This window comes from Theropithecus gelada, chromosome 8, assembly GCF_003255815.1.
Source record: "Theropithecus gelada isolate Dixy chromosome 8, Tgel_1.0, whole genome shotgun sequence".
Classification (NCBI taxonomy): Eukaryota; Metazoa; Chordata; class Mammalia; order Primates; family Cercopithecidae; genus Theropithecus; species Theropithecus gelada.
This window is the reverse complement of record NC_037676.1, coordinates 6329164-6345676: the sequence shown is the minus strand read 5'-3', so window position 1 is coordinate 6345676 and position 16513 is coordinate 6329164. Positions and strand designations below refer to the sequence as shown.

The 16513-nt window shown below is 37.9% G+C and overlaps 1 pseudogene; it reads right to left on the bottom strand.

Annotated features, from left to right (window-relative positions):
- Positions 1 to 1474: 1474 nt before the first annotated feature.
- On the bottom strand, positions 1475 to 2174 carry LOC112629830 (annotated as a pseudogene).
- Between the last annotated feature and the right edge of the window lie 14339 nt (positions 2175 to 16513).

The following is a 16513-nucleotide window of genomic DNA, read 5'->3' as shown; positions in this document are numbered from 1 at the left end:
TCTTTTAACTTGCTGTGAGGTTAACTTATATTTAATGTTTACCTTTCAGGCTGGTAAAACGTGTTATTCAAGGTATTATGCAAAAGTTTACATCTTTTGCATATGCGGTCCCCTCAGTCTCAGTTGCAATTACTCTTGACCAAATAAAAACAGACATCACTGATATTGCACACTAAACTACCTTTGCATCATAGATTCTAAGACTGGATTAAAGCCAAAAAGAATTTTTAAGGTTGGAGAAACCCTTTAGTTCATCTTTGGGCTTAGAGAAGGAAAATAAAAACAGGCCTATACTGCATTTAACATCTCTTAAAAATTATGTTTCAGCAGCTTTAAAACTTTTTAGTTATAAAACTTATTACAAGGATTTACTTTGAAATATAATTTACAACCAAATCAATTATAAAATTATAACGTGTGTGTGTGTGTGTGTGTGTGTGTGTGTGTGTGTGTGTGTATACTGGCACTTTAAGACAAGGGGAAATTTTAAAAACAAATTATTTTGAACTTTTAGAATTAGGTCATAGTATAACAAACAGTCCAGGGTCTTACATTTAGCAAATCCATATTAAAATATTGCATTTTTGTAGGATAAAGGCTTTACATATGCTACAAGTTACATCTATTTACACGGCTCTCTCTTCCCTAGGTACTTAAAACTTGCATGTTATCCAATTCCCTAAAGCAAGCTTGGCAGGAATGATGAGGGCAGATCACTATCAGAATGGCTCTGCAGTGCTGTGATACAAAAGTGTATTTTGAAACTTAGTGAGTAGCCATTAAATACTGTTTCTGTAAAACATAATTTTGGTGTATTTGTTGGCAGATACCTATATCCACTGTACCTGAGAAACAGAACCATTGGTGTATTTTATGCTTCATTCAAATAAGTCCCAAGAGCCCTTTTTAACATTACCAATGTACAACATACTAAAATGCAAATATGAAGACAATTTCACATTTTCTTCTGGCAGTGCATCAGGTTGTTGGCGTATTACTGGCTTGGGTTCTAGTACACTAAACTTTCACACAATTAACCTAGTTCTCGATTACCTAGGTCTTGAGACTTAGTTCTCTGATCTTGTATCACTTAGCTAGACGCTTATAATATGATTCACATTCGGACAATCTACTGGCTCATGGATGATAACTTAAATTACTATTTTACCCCAACAATCAATAGAAAAAGTTGATTCCTTTACCCCCTCCCACTCAGATCTAAACTTGAATGGTTTCACTGAAAAGTTACTCAGTTGAGAACACTTAATACCAAGTACTACTATGAATTTAGTTAAAGTTACGCTGATATTACCATTACATGAGTGTACACAATCCATAAACCAATGAGATGAAATCTAATTGTATTTTTACATTAATTAGCAGTTCTACACAAATAGATTAATTCCCTAGTGAATGTCAGACCAATTGACAACTATCTGTAACCATAAAAAAATTTAAACATTAGGACTTTATCTTATACCTGTATTTTAAGTAAGGTTTTAAGTTGAAATGTCATTATTTCTTTATCAGAAGGATTAAACGAAATAGGAACTCAGCAGCTTGGTGGTTTGGGAACAACACTTGGTGATGGTAGCTCAGTAAATGTGGCTCCAGCATAGATCTGCTTAGCTAGAAATTTGAAAAGTAAGATGAGACCTGATAAGCCAGAGTTCCAATCTTGATTATTTGAAAAATTTTGTTCTTCTTCGCATGGCATGCTATGCAGCTGCCCACAAGCTATAACTGTGTCCTTTTTTTTCTTTTTTTTGAGATGGAATCTTGCTCTGTTGCCCATACTGTAATGCAGTGGCACAATCTCGGCTCACTGCAATCTCCGCCACCAGAGTTCAAGCGATTCTCCTACCTCAGCTTCCTGAGTAGCTGGGATTACAGGTGCCCACCAAAACAACCGGCTGATTTTGCATTTTTAGTTGAGACTGGGTTTCACCACATTGGCCAGGTTGGTCTCGAACTCCTGACTTCAAGTGATCCACCTACTTTGGCCTCCCAAAGTGATGGGATTACAGGCGTGAGCCACCCTGCTCGGCTTCTTCTTTTTTTTTTTTTTTTTTAGTAAATGATTTTCACCTGGGAATTCTGGTCCTTGGTCTTCGATTAAGCAGTTGTTGGCTCTTACTAACATTTCTAGATTAGGGGGCTAGAATGCCATGCATCTTCAGCTTCTTTTTCACCCGTCAGTCTGCTTTTCAGATTGCAGGATTTCCACTATCTGTTCTCATCCTTGCTGCCAAGCCCAGGATTATAGGTGTTGCTTTCTGATGGACTCCTTCTTTGTTTCAATACATAAAGTTTTCGTGGGTGGATCTGCTCAGTTCAGCCTAAGAGCTGAGGCCAACATCTGAGCCTTCTCAGCACGTAAGTTTGAGAGAAGTCCTAGTGACTTCAAGCTTGGAACTATGGTGGCAGCAGCTCCCTCTGGACGTCAAAGACATCAAAGTCTCCTTATGTTTCCAGGTGGAGAGGAGGCATGGGTCAAACAAAATCCAGGAGCGCCAATGAGCAGCTGATGACCACCCCAGTGTCTGCAACCCCACCTCCTCCTTCTGCCTGTACCTGCCAGGACTCCACTTAAGCAAGGATTTTCTTCTGCCTCTGCCACCCCTGAGACAGCAAGAACCACCTCTCCTCTTCCTTCTCCTCCTCCACCCACTCAGCGTGAAGATGATAAGGATGAAGACCTTTATAATGATCCACTACCACTTAATGAATAGGAAACATATTTTCTTTTCCTTATGATTTTCTTAAAAAGCTTTTCTCTAGCTTACTTCATTTTACAAATACAGTATGTAACCATAACTTACAAAATATGTCTTATGTTATGAGTAAGGCCTCTGGTCAACAGTAGGTTATCAGTACTTAAGTTTTCAGGGAGTCATAAAGTTATAGGCAGGTTTTCAACATCTGACTGCATAGGATCTGACATTCCTTACCCCTGCATTGTTCAAGGGTTAACTGTGTATCTATTGAACTATCCGGATTTCTTTCTTCACATAATTTCCTGCCCTCCTAATGTCTAAAGATTAAGACTGTCTTAGTCTATCTGAGCTGCTATAACAAAATGCCCTAGACTTGTTAATTGATTAAAAAAACAGAAATTTATTGCTCACAGTTCTGAATGCTGGGAATCCTAATATCAAGGTACCAGCAAATTCAGTGTCTAGTGAGGGCTTGCTCTGTTCTTCAAAGAAGGCAACTTCTGCTGCATCCTCAGATAGCAGAAGGGTCAACAGACCTTGCCCCATCCTCCTTTATAAAGGTACTAATTCCATTTGTGAAGGTGGAGCCCCCATGACCTAATCAATTCCTGCCTCTTGATACTGTAACATTGGGTATTAGGTTTCAACACATGAATTTAGGGGGAACACTAACATTCAGACCATAGCAAAGACCAAACATAGATATAATTACGAAGACAAATTGGTCTCAGTAGAAACAACTAAATCTGTAGCTGTTATTCTAGGACCCAGGCATGCACTTTGAATGTTAACATGCTGTATGATAGAGAACTATCAATGTTTGACTTTAAATGGGTTAGGAAGCTGCACAGCATAAACCTGAGGGAATGAAGGCGAACTTCAGCACACAGATCATGGCTGAGGCACTGGCTTTATCAAACACTAGCCCCTGTTTTGATAGTAATTATATGTGTGGTCAATTACCTATACCAATAATCCCCTTTAGTGCAGGAGAAAATAAAAAATTTCAATATTTTATTCCAATCACATACAAATCAAGTTGGTTTTGAATAACATTTTTTAATACAAAGGACAAAAAATAACCCTTTAATTACCATGTTTACATCTCCTTTCTTAGTCCCCCACAGAAAGTAAACATGCTTAAGAGCATCTTGGCAATTACAGCCTGCTTTTCAGACTCTAATTATGAGTGAATCAATCAGTGTGGCTCTTCACTGTGTTATCCCAGTGCTTTAAGCCAGTTTAAAATGAGAATGTTTCCCATAGGTCTGGGTTTATATTTTCCTCATACAGTTATCCTAAATGAGGATAATGAGCAAATTAAAAAATGCACCATTTTCTTATATTTTACCTGGCAGTGACTTTCTCTCGACATTTTTAATGGGTGTCCTTTTATTTACACCCATCACCAATTTCATCTTTGCAGGTAGATAACAGTTACACCTGTCTCCCCGAATGACTTTTAGACATATGCTTCAGTGCCCACAAGGAGACAGAAACTTTCATCTTTTTCTCTGAAAGTTGAAATTTGAAAAATTCAACACTTCTATGTATGATGGTGTCTGCTGTGTCCCAGGGGAGTTATTGATGACCTTGTACCAAGGGAGTACCAATATTTTCCCTGGGATTTAACATGAAGTGTTTGCCTGCTCTTGATTTTCCCATCGAGGAACTAACTTCTCCATGATGTTTAATATCCTATGTTGCCATCTCTACTCTCCTACCAAAAAATAAGCCAAGGTTAACAAAACTCCCCTGGACTCTGAGTTTTAAATTGTTTGTTATTATTGGAGGTCAGCTCCACTGGTGAGTTGTAACTTTTATCCTTCTAATTCTTCTAATTCCAGTTGTGTCCCAAATTTACTGATAATCAATGTTGCTGTCCTATTTTTTTTTTTTCTTGAGACGGAGTTTCGCTCTTGTTGCCCAGGCTAGAGTGCAATGGTGCAATCTCGGCTCACCGCAACCTCTGCCTCCTGAGTTCAAGCGATTCTCCTGCCTCAGCCTCCCGAGTAGCTGGGATTACAGGCGTGCGCCACCATGCCCGGCTAATTTTGGATTTTTAGTAGAGAAGGGGTTTCTCCATGTTGTTCAGGCTGGTCTCGAACTCTTGACCTCAGGTGATCTGCCCATCTCGGCCTCCCAAAGTGCTGGGATTACAGGTGTAAACCACAGCGCCCGGCCTGCTATACTCTATAAAGACTAATCTATAATTATGAAATCATCATCTCAAATTGCAAAGGGTTGATATTACGATAAAGGCACAATAAATTTCATATTTGGCCAAATGAATAAATTCGCTTATTGAAAATAACCTCTCCAGAAAGTAAATTTTCCCATTATACATATTAAGTCTACAGGTATTTTGGGATATATTTTTGCATTACTACCAATCAGCTACAAGAAGTCATAGCACTTCTATAGTCATATTATTTGGTTAATATTTAATATTTTAGTTTTTCCCTTTCTCCTTTTCAAGGATCTACCATATTAATTCTCTAAGAAGTATAAAGAGAAACAAACATCTGACTCCTTTCTCCTAAATGGTGATGAGATGCTTTAGACATGAGGAGTACATGTCCCAGGTCATTTAAGTAAGTTTTTTGAGCTGGAACGTAATTCTAAGCACAACCAGGTCATTTAAGTAACTTTTTTGAGCTGGAACATAATTCTAAGCACAACACAATGCCGTCTTCGTTACTATGCTGCTGTTACAGTATCCAGAATTGACATTACACAGATCACATTTCCTTGATTCATTTCAGTGTGTTTGCGCATTGAAAACTGAGAGAAATGTTGGCAAAGGCATCACCAGCCAATTCACACACAGTGCTTCTGCCTGAGGAAGTAGTCCCCATTTCACTTTAGGCAAATGGTACCTGATCAAATTTTATGAAAGCACCAGAGACATAGTGGCACCCATTAGGGCAAATGAAAGGGCATCAGATTGCTTCTGTACACCTTGCTTTTAAGTTGACAGTTGATACCATTGTGTTCTTAAGAACTCCAGACACTTATCATAACCCTGTCTTCCAATACATTTTTGTTGAGTAAAAATACAAATAAACACAAGTGTTAAGATGTTTGACATTTTGACTTCTATGTCCTCTCTCACTACAGGAAGCAAGACTTACTTCAAAAGCACTACCTAGATTGCTCCCCCATTCTACACAGAGCAAGCTTCTTTAATCTTTCTTGGATTCAGAATCAATTTAAAGGGTATCCTCAAATTTGCAGTAATTTGACAGGGTTTTTGTGAATCCCTTGTAAGCAACAAATAAGTAAATAAAACTTTCACTCAGTAACTGCTAGTATGACCAAAGTCATAAAGAAATGATGTTGAAGATTTATGTTGAGGTGATGGAAAGGTGAAGCCCCAACAAGTCAGCATTTTGCACGGTAGGCATAATGCATGGAAAACAAGTCTGTAAAACAAATATTTCAGTCTGTTCTATATTATCCTAAAAAGCATCACATTGCAGAAGTCTACATATGACAATTATGTCTTATAAGTACAGTTCATGTTTTTAAAACCTTTATTATACTAAAAAGTATCACGTTGCTGAAGTCTAAATGTGACAATTATGTCTCACAAGTAAAGTTCATGTTTTTAAAAATTTTTAAACATTTTTACATGAAATCTGGATGCCTTAGTGCCTAGCATTTTATAAAATAATTAATAATTTAGATTTTTCCTATTTATCTTGAAACATTTTCAGTAATTTTCCAAACACGTACACACACACACACACACACACACACACACACACTTTGCTCTCTGCTTCTATGTTAACGCAACTTTCTACTTATCACACTTTGAGGTTTTCTACAAGTAAGGATGCTTAATGTTGAAAGTTCAGAAGTTTGCACAAGCAAGCTCTGTATGTCTCCTGGGAAAATTTCACTGTAACATTTCAGAAGGAGATTGCCATGAAACGCAGCTGTCTTCCTTGAGCGATGTCTGCAGTAGCCGCATCAATGGTGGGCTACTCTGCTTGGGTCTATCCAGGTGCACAAGCAGCCACAGAAAAAAGATGATAAAATGTCTCTTTTATAGGACACAAGTCTTATGGGAGAAAAACATGGAGAGAAAGGAAATATGGCATTTCTAAACCAACTTGGAATTATGTAACTTTTAAAAAGATAATACATCTGCAAGATTTGCCTTTTTCTTTTCTTTTTTTCGGGGGGGAGACAGTCTCACTCTTGTCATCCAGGCTGGAGTGCAGTGGTGCGATCTGGGATCACTGCAACCTCTGCTTCCTTGGTTCAGGCAATTCTCGTGCCTCAGCCTCCCAACTAGCTGGGATTACAGGTGCCCACCACCACGCCCAGCTTTTTTTTTTTTTTTTTTTTTGTATTTTTAGTAGAGATGGGATTTCACCATGTTAGCCAGGCTGGTCTTGAATTCCTGACCTGATCCACCCGCCTCAGAATCCCAAAGTGCTGGGATTACAGGCGTGGGCCACCATGCCCGGCCAAGATTGCCTTTTTCTACATCATTTTGAATTTACATTGCAGCAACTTTCATATATCAGGACATGGCTACTGCTCAGATAAAACCAATCTTTTATGTCTGGAAAAAAATCCAGTATATCTGATAGAAAAAGTCTGGAGAAAATAAATACCAAGCAGAGGTTAGTACAATGCAAAATGTAAGAAACAAGAAGGCAATGTAAGAAAGGGAAGAATACGGCTCTATAAAGCTATTTTTCAGGCACACAACTGAAATTTGTAGACTTGTAAAATTAAAAATCAAAAAATGTTTATTGTAAAATGTAGGCTAGAAACAGTACATGAAATGCATAGGCATCATATGTAGCCTGGTTTTCTAATTGAACTGCTTTAGTTGATTTCAATGCTGAAAAGAAACTTAGCACCTTGTAACCTTGCTTTAAAACTGCTTTTGCCATTTTCACCATTATTTAGCATCTTTTATTTATCATAAACATTAATTATAATGTTTCAAATTTGAAAAATGTAAAGTAGGATAATATAATTCTGGGAAGCATGAGAAATAACGTTGACTTCAAAATACTATTATAGTATTTGTACCTTCCTTCAACTAGTGAGTGGGAAAATATTTTACTGCCTATAGCGGTTACCTCAAAAGAACTATCATAACTTTGATAATTGAATACTCTCCTCTGAAGAATCTATAGTTTTCAAGAAAAGGAAATATCACTATTTTACAGAAAATGAGGACACTTTGGAAACATCTTCAGGTATCTCAAAGAATCAGAGAAAAAGACCTGTTCATCTAATCCTTAGAAAGAACAGGGCCTGGGGTCTCTGCAAGGAATTTAGCAACAGAAAGCCACAGACTTCTATTCTAGGGCTCTATCATTAAACTGGCTTCATAAACTCTTTAGCAAAAGGACATCTGTGGTATTAGTCAGGCAAGCATTAGGATTAAAGAATCAATTGTGGTCAGGCTCATCTAGTAGAGCCATAATGCAGCATCTTATCTTGGACTTGAGATGTCAGTTCTCAGAGAATGGGAAATGGGCTGGACAATGGCCCAAACTATAATGTATGACATACCACATAGCCTGAGCAGAAAATCAAGTGTCTATGATTCCGCCTTTGCCTCTTTCTCCTTTGGAAAATCATGTTCTTTTTAATGAGTCAAAATCCGTTCCCAACCTCAATAAGATAATTACCTGAAATACCATGTGTAGAACTGAAGTAGAGAGGTCATGGATCAGAAATGTATTACCTCTAAACCCAACTAATTTGATGCAGTGCACTTTAACTAAAAAGAAGAAAGGGAAGTCGTTTTCTTATTGTTGTTTTAAATACATATTTTTAAATAAGAAATGTGAAATAGAGTGCATTCATAAATTATGGAAGGAGAATGCCAGTCATTTTTGAATAGCAGTAATTAAGCCCTTTAGCTTTTCAGAATGGTATAATTTAAATCCACAGGTTGACTCAAGAATTACTCCTATCTCAAGATCTCAGAGGTTATTCAATATATGGCTTGCAGATAGTCAAAATAAGGCAATAGCTTTTAAATATGTTTGCTTACTTTAATAAGAATGCATCTACCATGTTACCACTGTGGAATAAGTTCAATCTAGACTGAATTTCACAACTATGCTAAAGTTTGTGTCAAGTCTTTACAATCAAACCAACTTACTTATAAATCATCAGTGACTTCCAATATAGGCTAACAGAATTAGTTCAACATTTATGAATCGTTCAGAGAAAATAAAAATACTGCATACATTTAAAAAGGGTTGTTTATTTCTTTTTGAAGCAGGACTTTATGTATTTCTATTTAAAGGTGATATGGAAATTTTTTTCTGATATGACAACAGCAAAAAACATTCTGCAAGTATAAAAGAGCTCAACGGTAAAACATAATAATTGAGTTATTTATAAATTTTATTTTAAAAGTGTAACTTTCTGTATATGTTATTTTAAATGCATTCATATTTGGGTTGGGTGAGGAGTGTATTGCAACTTTGTGTTCCATACATTTTTCTGAAAGAGGTCTGAAACGATTCTCCAAAAGCCATCCTGCCCAAGAAAAAAAAGTACTGAAAACATCCAGTAGAAATCTAGGAAAAAGTGGATTTGAGAGAAATCAGAAATACCACTCTCACATAACGTCTACAGTATGCCACGTCCTACAATAGCTAAAAATATTTCAGGTTTGCTCCAGAACTTATTTCACTGTAAAAGCTTTAAAAAATGGACATTTTATCACCATTTCTACATTTGTCACACGTATTAACTCTCAGTTGAACACTATGTATGATCGAGTTTGTGGACTAGCCACTGGTCATTTGGTCACGAAGCAAATCAAATTTGTAAGAAAGAAATCCACTGTTCAAAATGCCAAGTTATTCTCTGAAGGAAACATGCTCTGCATAGCAGAACATGTGCAAATGATTTATTGGCAAGGTAACATTTTACTTCAAAATGAGTTGTCTAGTTAAGCTACCAACCAAACCAAGATAAAATTTTTTCTTCAACAGTTTAGGGTTTCTTTTTTCACCCCAGTATTCCTGATTAAAGGAATCAGACCATGAGTCATTGTTCCCCACAAAGTCTCTGGCTGCCAAACATATGTGGACCTAGTAGATAAGATTTCAACTATTTAATTTTTATAATCTTTATGCAATTTTTGCTGCAAAACCTCTCATTTGTATTGGCATAAATTTCTAATCTTCATCATAGAAAGACAGATACACCTGGGTTGATGAATGGGGCGACTGGTTGAAACATCTCCCACTTATGGTAGAAGACCTCCCACTCCTACTGGCTTCAGAAGCTCACAGAATTTTGCTACGATGACATTTTTATTAAAAAATATCTTTATAACCCAATTAGTTTTTCTCACTCTGATTCACAATTAATCTCCTTAGAGATAATATATTGTGATATATAAGCCAAGGGTCAGGAGGTGGACCCTTGAATCTTACAGAATAGAAATCTAAGGGAAAATGTTTCTTTATGGAATCCCCATTGGATCCAGAGATTAAAAAAAGGAACGAAAACAAACAAACAAATCCGTAGCATCTGGAGAAAGAAGGGGTGAGATGCATTCATTCCGCTGTGACTCCTGCATACACTGATTCCATGGTAAAATGAATCCATTCTTTGAATTTGGGAATTAGTTCTCTCCAGAATGAAATATTTCTTTCCCTTGAGTCCAATATACTTTACACAACTCATGAGGTTTCTTACATGTTGAGAAAATGATTCAGATTTTGGTACTTCTTTTTTTGATCATGCATCTTCTGCTATCAGTAATCAGGGCTAAGCGCATGGTTGGCACTACATGTTGTTAAACAAGTGATTTTGAGTGTACAGAAAAAAAAATGTTGGTATGTTTGTTAAAGAACTAATTGTTTTCAGAAATTAAAAAATTCATGTGCATATTCATTGATATACTAAAAAATTATCTGTGGATAATATATGTTGGACTGTACTAAAACAATGCACTAAGAAATCGAAGGAGCAGGTTATGTCAACTGAAAGCTTGTCCTAAGGTGAACGCTTTCATCATCTCTTTACCTTTACCTGAAATACCTGGTTTTCATAGTTCTGTTTCTCTGCCTAGTAAACTCCCAGTCAATACTCAAAACTTACTAAAATACCCACTTGATTGAAAAGCTTTGACTCATTTCTCCAAACAAAATTGAACACTCTCTTCTCTGTTTTTTTTTACAGTGCATTGATATTCTTCTAGTATAGTAATCATGCAGCACTGAAATTACCTATGTGTCACAACCAGAATTTCCAAAGAGCAGAGTCCTGTCTCTCACTTTCCTCTTACAGCTGTAGTTGTGGGGGCCACAGCCACAACATTGCTAATGTCTACGACGACCAACCATATAAATCCAGTCTTTCTGTGTGTCAGGAAGTGTGCTAGGTGTTTGCCCAAGCAGAGTCCTCTTGATTATTGACTTCTGTGGGGGTAATCACTATTTTCTTCTTCAACACAAAAATGAGAAAATGGAACATTAGAAATCAGAGTTAGGCATCAATCCATCTCTTTTTGAACAGAAACTCATAACCACAATATGCTACTGTCTTTTAGGCTCTTCATGAATATGTGTTGAAAGAATGATGATAGAAGTAACTTGCTCATATTCATTGATTTGATGCAAACTTCGGTGTCCTACTTAAAAATCATTTCTCTATCAATTTTCCTTTCTTACCCAACCTCCATTCCTAGTTCAGGCAATCCTAATTGTACCTTTTTTGACATTTCCAGAGTACTTTTTTGAAATGATGGTATAAAACTTAGCACATGGTATTATGGTAATTGTCCTAGACTGTGAGAATCTCGAAGGCTGGGAGGGTTTTTCTTCTCAGGATCACCAGTGTACTAATAAACATTTGCTGAAATAATTGGAAAAATCAAGTACTTTATTCAATCATTAAAGTGCATGGAAGTACAGCTTTAGTTGCCCTTGTTGATCTTGCTTATCTTCTGAACCAGTGGCTGTTTATAAAAGCTCTAGGGAGCTTTTATAAATTCAAGTTCCCAGGCCCCATTTATGAAATTCTGATCCCAGGAGTGAGGCCCTGAGATATCTCCTAAAATACTTCTCTTGAAACTTCAGTGCAAAATCAGGTTTAGTGACTGCTCTTCCTTTCTATTGCCTTTAGAGCTTTCCTTACTCATTCACTTTAACCACAAAAGCGAGGAAGTGGAAGACTCCTGAGAAAACTAACTCTGCTTATACAGAAACTCAAGTGTTTTCTCTCTCATATGCTGCAATTTTCCAGTTATGTGTTGAATATTGGTACCAGAGCTCTGTATAGGAGCAGGTGCATATGGATATTTAATGAGCATTTAATAACAAGCTGAGGATGATTTAGTGTACTGGTTAGGCAATATAAAAACAGCTCAAAGTTTGGAGACATGAACTTCAACAATGGCTTCATTATCTGAATAACTTTAATAATCTGTAGGGACTTGCCACAATATTTAGAAAAAAGTAGTAGTTGTGCTGTTTGGTTTCATTTTCTGATGAGGTCCATTTTCTCCACGTACTTATTGAATTTGTTTACTCTTGCCCCATAACAAATTACTGCAAGCTTGGCCCCTAAAAACAACACAATTTATTTTCCCGCAGTGTCTGTGGGTCAGGAGTCTGAGTACAAACTCCTGGGACCCTCTACTGGGGTCCTACAGGCAGTGATCAAGCTGTCAGGCTGTGCTGCTCACCTGGGGCCCAGGTTCCCTTCTCCCAACCCATTCAAGTTGTTGGGACAACTCTTTTGATGGTGCAGCTGGTGTACCTGTTGACTCACCAACTGTCCACTGCAGTTCACTTCCAGCTGTCTGAGGCCACCCACAGAAGCTCCCTGTGCCTCCAACAAGCTGTTCACACCACATGATGATTTGCTTCCTCCCAGGCTGGTGGGAGCACGTGGTGCAGACTCTCATCCCCCACCCAGTCTGCCATGTATTTAATGTAACATCTTCACCATTGCACATGCAAAGTAGCAGAATCAACAGAGCCAATATTCAGATAGTTTATATGCAGAGGCTCTGCCCACACACAAGGGGAAAAATACTCAGGACTTGCCCAGACATTGTCAGAAATCATAGGAGCCACCACAGAACTTTGCCAACTACACTTGCACAGGGAGCAGAGCACGTTGGATCTCTCAGCCCTGTTCCTCTTGCATGGTCACTCGAATTTCATCTTCCCAAATGTCCCTCCCTTCATAATGTTACGAGTAAAAAATATTTGAATCCTCAATGCCTTAGCTGTTGTTTTTATTTAGAAATTCTAACTACAGGTTGTATAGGAGATTTGGAGATTTCACGTTCTATATTAGAGGCTCACAAACTTGGGCCAATCTAGAGCCAGTTTTTACTGGAAAGACAAGAGAATAAAAAGAAAGCAGCTATTTAAAGTTTTCCTGTAAGCTTGTTTACCAACAAAGAAGGGATTATTCTTCATGGTAATACTTATCCATCAAGGATTTTGATTTCTTTTATCTGCAAAGAATGCACGTAATATTAACAGTTTATATGATGATTCACCATTTTTATTACATTTTACCAACATCTAAAGACTTTCTCACCTTCAGCTTTGGCTCTCAGTTGTCTTTCAACAATGGGCTGAGCTATCATCCTTCTGTCTTCTGAAATGCTGGTGAATTTTCAGACTAAAGTTAGAACAGCTGTGTGGCCTAGGGTAAACTGTACGGCCTGATGTTTAAGCTATGTGGCCTAGTGGTTGAACTGTGTGGCCTAAAGGTTCAGCTGTGTGGCCTACTGGTTAAACTTGTAGTCTAGTGGTTAAGATGTGTGGTCTAGCACTTAAATGCACGGGCACTGGGGGCCACTGTCACAGATGGGAATCCCAGCGATGACACTTAATCTTGAGCAAGTTTCTAGATCTCTCTGTGATTTATGTGCGTAACATAATAGAACTTCTGGCATGGTGGCTCATACCTGTAATCCCAGCACTTTGGGAGGCCGAGACAGGTGGATCATCTGAGGTCGGGAGTTTAAGACCAGGCTGGTCAACATGGTGAAACCTCATCTCTACCAAAAATACTAAAATTAGCCAGGCATGGTGGTGTGCACCTGTAATCCTAGCTACTCAGGAGGCTGAGGCAGGAGAACCACTTGAACTCGGGAGGTGGAGGTTGCAGTGAGCTGAGGTTGCACCACAGCATTCCAGCCTGGGTAACAGAGCATGACTCCATCTCAAAATAATAATAATAATAATAATAATAATAATAATAATAAAACTTCTCTTTTTTGGATATCATGAAAGCTTAATGAATCAATACCTGCAAAGTGTTTCGGTCAGCGCCTACCACGTTACATCCGTGATGTGTTTACAGTGATTTTTGAGCTCATATGCGTGTCCTTTTCACTTCTGTCTCAGCATCTTCTGGCTCACTGCTAACCTGGTCAAGCCTTATAGCCTCCTTTATTCAGAAAAGACTTTAACATTTTTGAATACAAGAATTCTCCTCTATAAGCCAGGCTTGTTTTGCCCTATACTCGTACAATTTTGAGAACAGTGAATTAACTCTTTATTATCATTTATTAATTTATTTTTTACACAGAGTCTCACACTGTTGCCTGAGCTGGAGTGCAGTGGTGCAATCTCGGCTCACTGCAGCTTCCACCTCCTGGGTTCAAGCAATTCTCCTGCCTCAGCCTCCCAAGTAGCTGGGATCACAGGTGCCCGCCACCACACCTGGCTAATTTTTTGTATTTTTAGTAGAAACGAGGTTTCACTATGTTGGCCAGGCTGGTCTTGAACTCCTGACCTCGTGATCCACCTACCACGGCCTCCCAAAGTGCTGGGATTACAGGTGTGAGCCACTGTGCCGGGCCTATTATTATTTATTATCAGCTCTACATCTTAGAATTTTCATATTTATTCCTTGGAAATCAGTTTCATTTCACTCTCTACCCAGCCCTCCAGCTCTGAACTCAAATTTATCTCTTCTTTGCATCATCCCATCTAACAATCCAAATTTTGTATCTCAAAGAAGACGTTTCTAATATTTATTTATTTTTTTGAAACAGGGTCTTGCTCTGTGACCCATGCTGGAGGGCAGTGGCATGATCACAGCTCACTGCAGCCTCGACCTCCTGGCTCGAGCTATCTTCCCTCTTCAGCCTGCCAAGTAGCTGGGACTACAGGTGTGTGCCGCCATGCCTGGCTAATTTGCTTTTTAAACTTTCGGTAGAGAAAGGATCTTGCTATGTTGCCCAGGCTGGAGTACATTTTATGATTTAGAAAAAGCAATAATAAAACTCTAGGCAACATATAATAGAAAAGAAAAGGGAGAAAAAGCCTCTTTCCAATGATACTGCTTGCTTGCCTTTATTCTGCATGCCTAACCACCACCCTTACATATTTATTTTTTATGGAAATGTAATCATATGATTTGAGCTTTCATGAAGGCTGTTTTTTAGGTTAATTTTATGTTAGTGGACTTCTATGTCAAATATAAATCTGTACTGTCATTGTTGTTGAATAGTATTTTACTGTACAGATCTAATACAATTTAACAATCCATTTTTATTGGGCTGCTTTCAGTTTCTAACAGTTCACACACATGCACATACATACACACACAAGTTTGTATTGCTGAAGCATAAGTACATGCATTATATGTGCCGTATCTTAGCTTCCTCTACCTCTTAGATTATTTCCTAAAAATTAATACTAAGAAGGGAGATTCCTGTCAATCTACATCATTAAAGTTTTCTGTATGCTGTTACATTTTTACTGAAATATATCCATTCATGTTCCCATGGCAGTATTTCTGAGAGGCTGGTGCCACCTCTCCAAGCCGACATTGGATATTGCCATTTAAACATATTTGAATTAAGTGGTGAGATTCTTTCTTCCCAAACAGGCCTTGTGCTTTATCACCTCCCTCTCACTCAGCTACACTTACTAAAACCTGACAGGTTGCTAAAGAGCGTCACAGCTCTTGACACAGAAGGAAGTGAGAGACTGGAGGCACTTCGTCTTTTACAAGCTCTGCATCTACTTTAGATTAAAATTAAACCAAATGGGAGAAAAAATAAAATGAACTGATCTAACGTTATCATCATACGCGAAGGAAAAGAAGATTAATATTACTCATTTCTGCACCTCTCTTAAAGTTTTGTACATAAAAGAGGTGAAAGCATTGAATTGAATGTTTGCCATTTATAAACCCAAACATATTGTATGCCATTCTTTATTATCTTTTTGCATGACATTTTTCCAGGGAAAATGTATGTCACTCTTTTATTCCCACATCTCGTTCTTGATTTATTTCCTCTGTGTTCGTTTTGGTTATTTTCAGTCTACTCCTTCAATAGCTATTTAAAGAATATATTTTTTTAATGTGGTAAGTTAATACAGCATTCTTTGGGGCAGAGTGTGAGTTTTATCTCCTTCCTTTTGCCTTTACACAAATTCTTTTATAAAGTTTGTTGCAAAAACTAGATTCTTGAAGCGATGCAAGCAAAATTCTAAGATATAGAGCTGATAATAAATAATTATTGAAGCGATGCAAGACCAGGGCAGCTGCAAATTTCTTTTTCTATGGGATCACTAACAAGAGAAGCAGGAGCAACTTTGTGGGGGCTCTGGAAACAGTCAAAGGTTCAGAGCAATGGAGCAAAAGCCCAAGGAAGAAAAACAATTCCTTCAAAGTGGTAGAAGATTTATGGCATTTTTGTTTTCCCTAGACCCAACACCTTCCTGATGCGGTGGTTGTCTTGTTCCTGACGAAGCAGGAGTCGTGGCCTCTTCCAGGTGCTCCCCTGAATCAGAGGGAGCAAAGCAGGCCGT